The 9,855-nt window shown below is 41.6% G+C and overlaps 2 pseudogenes; one reads left to right on the top strand and one right to left on the bottom strand.

The window, feature by feature from the left end:
- Positions 1-3,827: 3,827 nt before the first annotated feature.
- On the bottom strand, positions 3,828-6,332 carry LOC147424598 (S-adenosylmethionine synthase 2-like; annotated as a pseudogene).
- Positions 6,333-7,161: 829 nt separating this feature from the next.
- LOC147424597 (photosystem I chlorophyll a/b-binding protein 2, chloroplastic pseudogene) lies at positions 7,162-8,816 on the top strand (annotated as a pseudogene).
- The last annotated feature ends 1,039 nt before the right edge of the window (positions 8,817-9,855 follow it).

Here is a 9,855-nt window from a genome sequence, read left to right as displayed (position 1 = left end):
TCACAAACTGACACCTCAATTTTAGAGGGGATTAGTTGAAAATCGACATCGCTTGTTAGTGAAGATCACAACATTGATTTCAAATGAGAGCCTGATATAAACTAAGTGTAAACTCGAACTCGCTATGAACTTGCATGTGAACTAAGTGTGAACTCTACAAGATATGTGCACTTCATTTTGGTGGTGTGAACTAGATGTGAACTTGGTGTAAAGCCAAAGTGAATTCAGTATGAACTAGGATCGCGAGCGTACTGAAAATACTTAATATAATGCTAACTTTCTCATTGCATAACAAAACGCGTGTGCCAGCACGGTGCTAAAACATTCGCTCGATAATGGGGATGTCCTGAAGTCAAACCTCACCCAATCCATCTTTTTCCTCCAAATGGCTCAAACGCTCCATGATGTTGATCTAGGATTGTAGATCCCTTCCAAAAAAAAGGAGGTGTCAATTAGTGTCGTGGGGTTGCCATGACAGAATGTGAAGGTCTAGCCGAAAATCGGTCCCCTTTCATGACTCTTGAGTGGACTTTGGATTCATATAAGCTGCACCATTTGCAACAAGGTTTGCATGTGGGCTCACTATATATTGAGACTATGTATTTCAAGAGTAAATATCTATGGAGACTACACTCAACATGATATCTTATTGTTGATATAATGATGATTAGAGATCGCAAAAGGCATGCTAGACTATGGTAATAAGGTCCAAAGTATCATAGTAAACAATACCCTTTTATTCATCTAAGCCAGTAGAGTGGAGCACACTCTCAAACCCAGGCTCCAACCTTTTTATGCGTGCAAGATGCATCATTATCAAGCACAACTATGGTGGATCTCTTGCTCTCCAATGCACTATATAGCACCAATGTGACATCATCCCGATTTTCCTCAATAGAAACTAGGTGCAAATGGAATGTATGCTTCTCAACTGCCATCATCCTCACATACAATGACTCCACCAGATTTTGTCACCATATTCTTGTATAATGCAACATGCTTTCAAGATGTAAGCATAGGTGTTTGCATCTAAAGAAAATCCCTCACTTCACATTCATTGAAAACATCCTGAAGTTTCCTTGCCCTTGCTAGAAATATCGTTCAATCAATGCATTCCAAGAGACATTATCATGGATAAGGAGCCCATCAAAATTTTAGGTGCTTCCAAAACTTTGTCTATGCCAAAAAAAATTCAACCTTTAATAAGATGCATACATAAGTGTTTGCATCAAGAGTGAAGCTTACATCCAAGGAAAATAGATCATAGCTTCCTCACCCTTACCTTGTTGGTGGACGATGGAGAAGATGAACCAATCAATGCAAGTTGAAGGGACAACATCCCAAATTTTAAAAGTTTTGTGCTTTCAAAACTATGCCATAGTTGTCATACATGCTAACCAAATTAACTTCTATAAGTGGAGTTCAATTGACTAAATCTCCATGTTTGCAGCCAAAGAGGCCGATGGGTCCAAGGCACTAATTGAGCAACCTAACATTTAATTCTCACTTTTAATGGCACACAAAACTGATAGATGGAGCGATTGAATTTTTAGGTTACTGTAGCATCTCTAGGAGGTGTGTGTGTGTGTGTGTGTGTGTGTGTGTGTGTGTGTGTGAGAGAGAGAGAGAGAGAGAGAGAGAGAGAGAGAACACCTTTGCACTGCCACTTTGTCATGTCTACATGCTACCTTGTCTTCCACAAGCCACAATTAGCTACCCCCTCTCCCATCTCTTGAAGCAATTTTTTTTGAATTTTTAGGTAAACATAAATACATAATGAAGGAATTTTCGACTCTTGCCACATGGCACCTCCCTAGATCCTCAATAAAAGACATCTCCCTATTATATATGTTATAGATAGGGATGTTTCCTTCTTGGCATGGCATCACTATTTAGGGAATTGTATGTTGACAAATGTTAGGATCCACTCCCTTAATATCTTTGCATGCCCAAGAAAAATCATATGTGTACTTAGCATTGCTATCAAAATTTCCTCTTCTTTAAGGGATAGCAATATAAGTAGGTATTGGTTCTTCTCTAGGATTTGCTAAGGAATTCCTTTTTTCTTTCTTGGGTGCATCATAAGATATTTCCAATTCTTTAAACTCTCTCATTGGTTATTTTATCACAATTCTTTGATTTTAGATTGTGTATTTTTTGTAGTGGGTTGGAAACATTAATCTGATTGGACTTCAAATCTTTCTTGATTTTCATCTTCAAATATTCTTTAAATTTGTTTAAGTTCTTTATATTTATTTTTTTGTTCAACTTTGTCTTCTTTTTTTTTGTCAACTATCTTTTGTTTTAGTCTCTTTGGGTTTGGTTTTTCCTCTTTTTTGTTCCCTTTGCTTGCTCATCGATGAACTTGAAATTATCTTAGTGATCTTGTCTTTCACAAAATTTGTAGCCCTCACAAGCATCAAATTGTGCATCTTACCTTTAAGTTTTGGCATCGGATATTTCCTTTTGTTACCCAAATTTTTAATGCATTTGGCTTTGTATTTCCCTTGTCATTTCAAATTTTTATTAGAAAAGTTATAAAAACTATCCTCTTTTTCTATGACTTTGTTTTAGTGCTTTTGAAGCACAAGAATTATTGTCAGCTACGTCCTCAGGCAATAGCACATCTTGATCGAAATCATAAAAGACTTCCTCTAGTTCAGAGATTCTCTTATAGAGATCTCATCAATGGTTCACATACATGGTACCTCATTTTTTTTGCTCACTGTCTCTTTTTTATCGTCACTCTCATGAATCATTCCAACCGTTTGAAAGGAAATAAGTTCATAACCCTCTTCTTGCAAAATTTTGTTGAGATGACTTCAATCACACACACATCCATGGAGGCTAGTATTAAACTTCATTCTAAAGGTTGAAAGAGATCCTCTGGAAAAGGTTTTGGCATGTAAACATCATCTTCTAGTGATCTTTTTCACTTACAGTCTTCTTTAAGGAGACTATCACAATCTGAAGCTCCACCCATCCAAATATGAGCTTTGAACTCAATCCCATAGGATGTGGTTATTATCTATTCTAGCATTCCCATAGGCTTTTTTCCACCTACTAATTGCAGTTTCATGTGTGTCTTACGGAGAGTTGTTGTTCCCCCTTGTGTTTCCTCCCTCACCTTGACAATAATCTTTCACTTTCTTCACAAGTATTGGCTCTGTGTTTTGCCCAGTGTGTTTTATTTCCTTTGTCTTTAACTCCATATCCTTAAATAAAAATCTAATATCCAAAATTTTCAAGTTTTTGCCCACTTCATCCCACATTCGTGGCCTAGTAACTCTACTAAGGTTATCATACATGAAATTGGAGCAGACAATAACTCTTGTAAACTCATTGCGGCAATCATTTCTCGCATTTGTCTTCCATTGTGAAGGTAGAATTCTCACTTTTGGTTTTTCTTCATTCTTTCTTGCATATAGAGTTAGGGTTTTTATATGTATGCATTTTTCTCTTTGTGGAAGTTTTAAATCTAATGTTGTTACGAGACTGGGCACCCTCCTGTTGTAGTGGTTAGCTGAATCCGACATCGGAGGAATTAGAAGGAAGTTTGGACGGCTAAAGCTTGGAATAGACTAAATATCAAGAAGAAGAAAGGCTTGGAGGGTCGGAAGATTCTTGGTTTCGAAAACTATTTGCAATCGAGCAATTGCTTTGTCATGAAGGACGATATCGGAAAGCTTAATTAAAGAGGAAGAAGGATGATGCATGGTGTGGGTGCGACATCTCGCATGAGATTCTGTGGTATGTGACCCATGCCGCATACAATGCCCGGTGCCGAACTTCACCAAAGTAACTACTCCTACTCGCAAGCTATTCGACTATTTGCCCGCGGGAATGAGGCCCCGCCTGTACTCAGTCCGAGCTGCAAACATCGCCCAGGGCACTGGAAACTGTCCACAAACAGGTTGCCCAGGACCGTTGGGTAAAGGCATGCACTTCCCATCACTGTTCTCCTCTCGCTCTGCACGGCTCTGAGCTCGCCCGTCGGCATCACGCTGCCCGCAGCAAGTCTGCACGCCATGCAAGGCTTTAATAAGCCTTTACACACCTTTTTTTTTTAAAAAGGGGTGTGGCTTAAATTCTTTGGCCGGCCGCCCACTCAAGCCTTCAAGTCAAAAAAAAAATTCCCTAAAAAAAAAAAAAATCCATTCTCTCCCTCTTCTCCACTCGCCTTCTCTCAACTTGATCGGGCCTCATTCACTTCCAAGGGGAAATTGTTTTTCCAGAAAGCTCGGCTTTCCATTTCTTGCAAGAAGTCGACGCGCCGACATTGGCACCACAAATTCCCACAATTGCCACAAATTTTGGAACGGAAATAGTCGAATTTTCCAACTTAATTCCTCCTTGACATCGACTAACTCAATGGAGCTGCCAAATTACTTGCCAAGAATCCGAACATCATCAAACTAATCAAAAAAATTTATCACTTATTTGAATAACCTACGGACTCTCTTCTACAATTGATATTGTTGTCTTCTTTTGGGAGGATAAGGGAGACCGGACGCTATTCAACTGGCTCGGTGACGCACCATCAGATCGTCCACTTCTCTGGCAATTTCCTAGCGCATCGCCATTCCGGACTGGACGCCACCGCTATTTCTCAGCTAAGTACATTACATTTGTGTTATTTATTTTACTCTTTTATTCCGCATATTGCATCTGTGAATATCACCAAATAGCCTTTTGAAGCATTGCCATTTAAATATTTATTACAATATATATTTTTTAAAATTAAAAAAAGGGAGAAATAAATTTTTTTTAAAAAAAATTATAAACCACGCAATCATGGCACATCTTCCTCAGGCACCCACGATTGCGAAACAACTTCAAAATCTGCAACAATCACTCACATATGAACGCATGCGAAGGCAAGAACTTGAAGATAAATTATTGCATTCTGCACGCACCGAATCTGCACCGGCACCCAAGAAAAACAAAATTAGCAGAAAAGCCTATATCTCCTCACACTTTGTTTAAAGTGCAAGGCACTGTTAAGGGTGAAAATGTCACCAGTCTGTTAGATGATGGTAGTAGCCATGATTTCTTTTCCACACGATTGGAACAGCAACTATCACTCTCTGAAATTTCATCACCTCACAAGGTCAAAACTATTTTTAATAATCAACGTTTCAATTGTAAAACTCAAGTCACTGTTGAAGTTTGCAGAGTCCTACCGAATGGCGAGCGAATATTTCCGAGCAAGGCAATAACCGAGCAAGTTCCTCCAAACAAGCTCAAGGGATTTAGTTGCAAGAAATTAGCCATACAATAGGAATTTTTACATTACATGCTATGAGAACTACAGTGCCAAGATTTGCCATAGCCACTTTTAGATCTCTGGTGGCAACTTATGCACCATACTTGCTGCCTTGCAATGAGGTGAAATTGCACAGAGCTATGTTCAAATTCCTTACGAACGTGATGCTACTAAGCGCGGTGGTGGTATTGCACATGTAGTGGACATCTTGTTGCCATCTATCGGCTTTGGTCCAGGACATCCGCGTGAAACCGTGCAAAGCTGGATTTTTGGGGGGTCATCTATGTAAAATTTGGGTTATTTGGGTATTGCACATGTAGTGGATGTAGAGGACATCTTGTTTATTTGGTCAAGAAAGCCGAGAAAATGGTGTTGTGGCCCATGTAGTGGATGTAGAGGACATCTTAAATTAGTGTTTATTTCTTTTGTTTGGGTTTTAACCGCAGTGGTGGTATTGCACATGTAGTGGATGTAGAGGACATCTTGTTTCACGCGGATGTCCTGGACTAAAGCCGATAGATGGCCATGGGCCATTGTATTCAACTGTTAGTTGAGTTTTGTCGTTTGGGCAACCATGCATAAATTCCATTCTTTCTTACCTCTATGAGCATGGCACCTAGTTTGGTAGCCATGACATGACTGAGGGGCATAAGCTCCTTATCAATCTCATTAGTAGCATAACCAAACATATGCCCTTGATCTCTTGCACCAATCTCCTCGGCCTTATTTTTGTGAAATGTCCATGCACACCTTGAGCAATGTCTGGGCTCTACTGTTTGATGTTAACCAAAACCTTGCAATGATCAGCATCAATACCCACATCATCTGACACAAACCAATTTCCCAACGATTGTCCCGAAACTTCTCGTAGTTTATATCTACCATAATTGGTGGTAATCTCCCCAAAGATCATCACCATGTTATTCTTGGTGCACATCTCACAAGCCACCTTACTCTCTTGATCCTGTTGTAGGTATGCATCCAGCACTGCATTAGACACTTGATCCCACAGCTTGTCTAGATGTCCCTAACTCACTGACTTCGAGGTGAAGAGAAAAGGCGACATCTTTTAGGGTTTCTATGCGTCAAGGGCCTCGAAGTAGCCACTAAACAATCTTGGAAAGCTGAAGCTGCTTCTCACATTCGGTGAGGCCCTCTCTCTCTCTCTCTCTCTCTCTCTCTCTCTCTCTCTCTCTCTCTCTCTCTCTCTCTCTCTCTCTCTCTCTCTCTCTCTCTCTCTCTCTCTCTCTCTCTCTCTCTCTCTCTCTCTCTCTCTCTCTCTCTCTCTCTCTCTCTCTCTCTCTCTCTCTCCAGGGTTGGCGATTGTCAACACCCTCTTTCCTCATCTGTCGGGATTCCCATGCTGCCTCCATTAGCTGATGAACCCACAGCCCTCATCGGGTGCAAAACACCTTTCCCTCCCTGCACAATACATGCCTCCATGACCGCATGCCATTGTGCATGGGGGGGCGCGTACGAATCCCAAATAATGCACTTGCCATCGCACTTCTCACAAAGTCGCCCTATAGCTATGCCCGACTGCTTGCGACACATTATAGATCAGGATGATGCTTCACCATGGCTGCGCGTGAGTGCCCGTTTGCTGCGCGTGTGCTGAGTCTCTCTCTCTCTCTCTCTCTCTCTCTCTCTCTCTCTCTCTCTCTCTCTCTCTCACACACACACACACACACACACACACACACACACACACAAAACTGAACTCTCTCAAAGAGCGCACGCCGGCGCGCGCTCTTTGAGAGGGATTAGTTTTTTGTGAGAGAGAGAGAGTCAGCGTGCTTGTCAGCGCCCAACAAAATCGACTGTGTTCGTGATTGCAAGGTAGCAGCCCAGAAGAGAGAGAAGCAACTACAATCTAGCACCGTGAGCTTGTGGCTATGGCGTCCGCAATGTGCTCCTCTAGCAGCCTCACAGCTGTGGCGTGCTCCATGAATGCATCATCCAGCTTCTTTGCAGTGGACACTTCCATGGTGCCACCTAGAAGCTCTTCCCACAGGCTCTGAGAGTGACCGAGTCTGCAATGGGCCGGCATGATGATGAGCTCCTGACGGAAGCCCCTTTTGCACGAAATTACGAATGCCCTCGCCATGAGCAAGAGCTCCTTTGTGTCCGGACGGGCATTGCGAGCCCTCACCGATGAAGATGTAATGTGCACATATGGAGAGTCGTTTAAAAGAGGTTGAGTGTGTGTATGTGTGTGTGGAAGTGCGTGTGCACTGTGGCTCGTCTGTGTATGAGTGTGAGAGAGAGTGAGTGTTTGCGTTAAGTTAGTGATTTTGGTGGTTCAATGTACCTTCAATTCACCCACCAGAAGACGCAAGCATTTGTGCTGCTCATAACGAACTGTCGCCAAGGGGATGAGAAGGTCACAAGCCAAAATTTGAAATTTGGAAAAGGGGAAGAAGTACACACGACACACAAAGTCTTTCGACAAAAAGGAAAGCAATGTGGAGTGAAGACTTGATTGAAAGTTTGGGTACGGGGAAGGGGAAGGAAGGAGGCAATTATCATGACATGGTCCACAAGATCATGACACTAGGTAATCCATCGCCATCACCGTAGTTGCTTGACTATGGCCAAAAGGTTAAGAATTCATGTAGCGAGCTTAATCAAGTGTTTAAATGCTAAACTCTTTGATACAAAAATGGTTAACAATGTTCACTAATTTGTCAAGTATAGGGCTTAATGCAGTGAGCTAAATGGGACAATTCGATGCTAATCTCTTTGATACAGAAATGATTAACCATGTTAACTAGTATGTCAAGATTGATTACCTACATGCATGCTATCAAGTGGAGTTTGTCCCATGAAATTTTGAGCTCGTTGCATCCACCCACTCCATCCAAAACTCCAAGTTTCCACAGTTAAGCTCAATGCTTAGCACTCGGCTCCTGGCTTGATTACATGTAATTGCTACCACTACCCTCGTCGTTTCGGCGCAGCAGCCGACAGGCCTTTGTGGTTCCTTGGCAGCACTCCTCCGGAATGGCTTGATGGAAGCCTACTTGGGGACTTTGGCTTTGATCCCCTTGGTATTGGATCCGAGCCCAAGCTTCTCATGTGGTTTGCGCAATCAGAGATAGTGAAGTGCAAGTGGGCTATGTAAGCAGGAATTTTGAACACCCAATCCTGGTACTCAGCTGGAGAGGCCGATTATTTCATACATACGAATACCCTCTTTGTAGTGGAGCTTATATTCTTAGGTTAGGTTGAGGGCCGAAGATGGGCAGACATCATTACTCCAGGATCAGTGAATATTGACCCCATCTTCACCAACAACAGGCTAACAGGCACAGATGTTGGATATCCCGATGGCTTCTGGTTCGACCCTCTTGGATGGGGCTTTGGTTCTCCTGAGAAGATCATGGAGCTTAGGACTAAGGAGATAAAGAATGGCAGACTCGCTATATTGGCCCTTATGGATGCTTGGTTCCAAGCAATCTACACGAGCACTGGCCCCATTGACAACCTTATCGCCCATCTTTTCGACCCTGGCCACAACACCATTTTCTCGGCTTTCTTGACCAAGTGAGTGATGATCTTTGTACCTTCATCACTTGGAGAAAATATTGACACTTGCTTCCTTTGTATGCCAATTGAGACGTTTGTAAAAACCTTTTATTTGGTTGGAAGGTCCTATTTGACGTGTAAACTGTGCCTGCTCTTGTTTTGTCAATTTACTTGTGTCATGTTTCATTGCATTAACTTGAGGGTATGAGTCAGTTTCGATAACCGAACATGCATGTTCTGGTTGTTATCTACTTTTGTCAATTTACTTGCGTCATGTTTCGTTGCATTAACTTGAGGGTATGAGTCAGTTTCGATTACAGAACATGCCTATTCTGGTTGTTGTCTACTTTTGTCAATTTACTTGCGTCATGTTTCATTGTATTAACTTGATGGTATGAGTCAGTTTCGATTACAAAACATGCCTGTTCTGGTTGTTATCTACATCGGAAGTTTGTCACTGTTCTCTCACCAAATTCCTCTCAATTGAGCCCTTCATCTCTCCCAGTTAATAAAGATAATGAAGTCTGGCTTAAATGTTCAAAAAAACAGAGAGAGAGAGAGAGAGAGAGAGAGAGAGAGAGAGAGAGAGAGAGAGAGAGAGAGAGAGAGAGATAGATTATGGTCCACGGAGGTCAGATATGACCCATGGGACCAAAACAAAACATTACATCTGTTCTTTCGGGGTGTAAGCGTTAGATACATATCAATTAGGGACTCTTTTGTTCGAGACTATTTTAATGTGTGTAAACACATTAAAGGAAGAGTATGGCTCTTTTGTTTGAGACTATTTGAGATGCAACATGCTTATTTTGCTACACTATACTCTATAGAGTAACTTTTGAGATCTTGATCTAATCTTTTTCATTGCTTATGCTTGCTCGGTTTCTTGTCTGCTCGGAAGTACTCGCTCGAGGATTGGGATTCCTCAAGTTTGCATTGGTGAATTCACACAAGCACGTACATTTTTGGTAGCACCATTGTATGGTCTTGATATGATTTTGGGAATGCCATTTCGTCATGAATTTGACCGTTGATTAATTATAAAACACGTACAATGTCTC

This window comes from Adiantum capillus-veneris, chromosome 25 (genome assembly GCF_014529385.1).
Source record: "Adiantum capillus-veneris isolate H3 chromosome 25, ASM1452938v2, whole genome shotgun sequence".
In the NCBI taxonomy this organism is placed as follows: domain Eukaryota; kingdom Viridiplantae; phylum Streptophyta; class Polypodiopsida; order Polypodiales; family Pteridaceae; genus Adiantum; species Adiantum capillus-veneris.
Note: the sequence above shows the minus strand (reverse complement) of the source record. Positions and strands in the feature narration are given on the sequence as shown.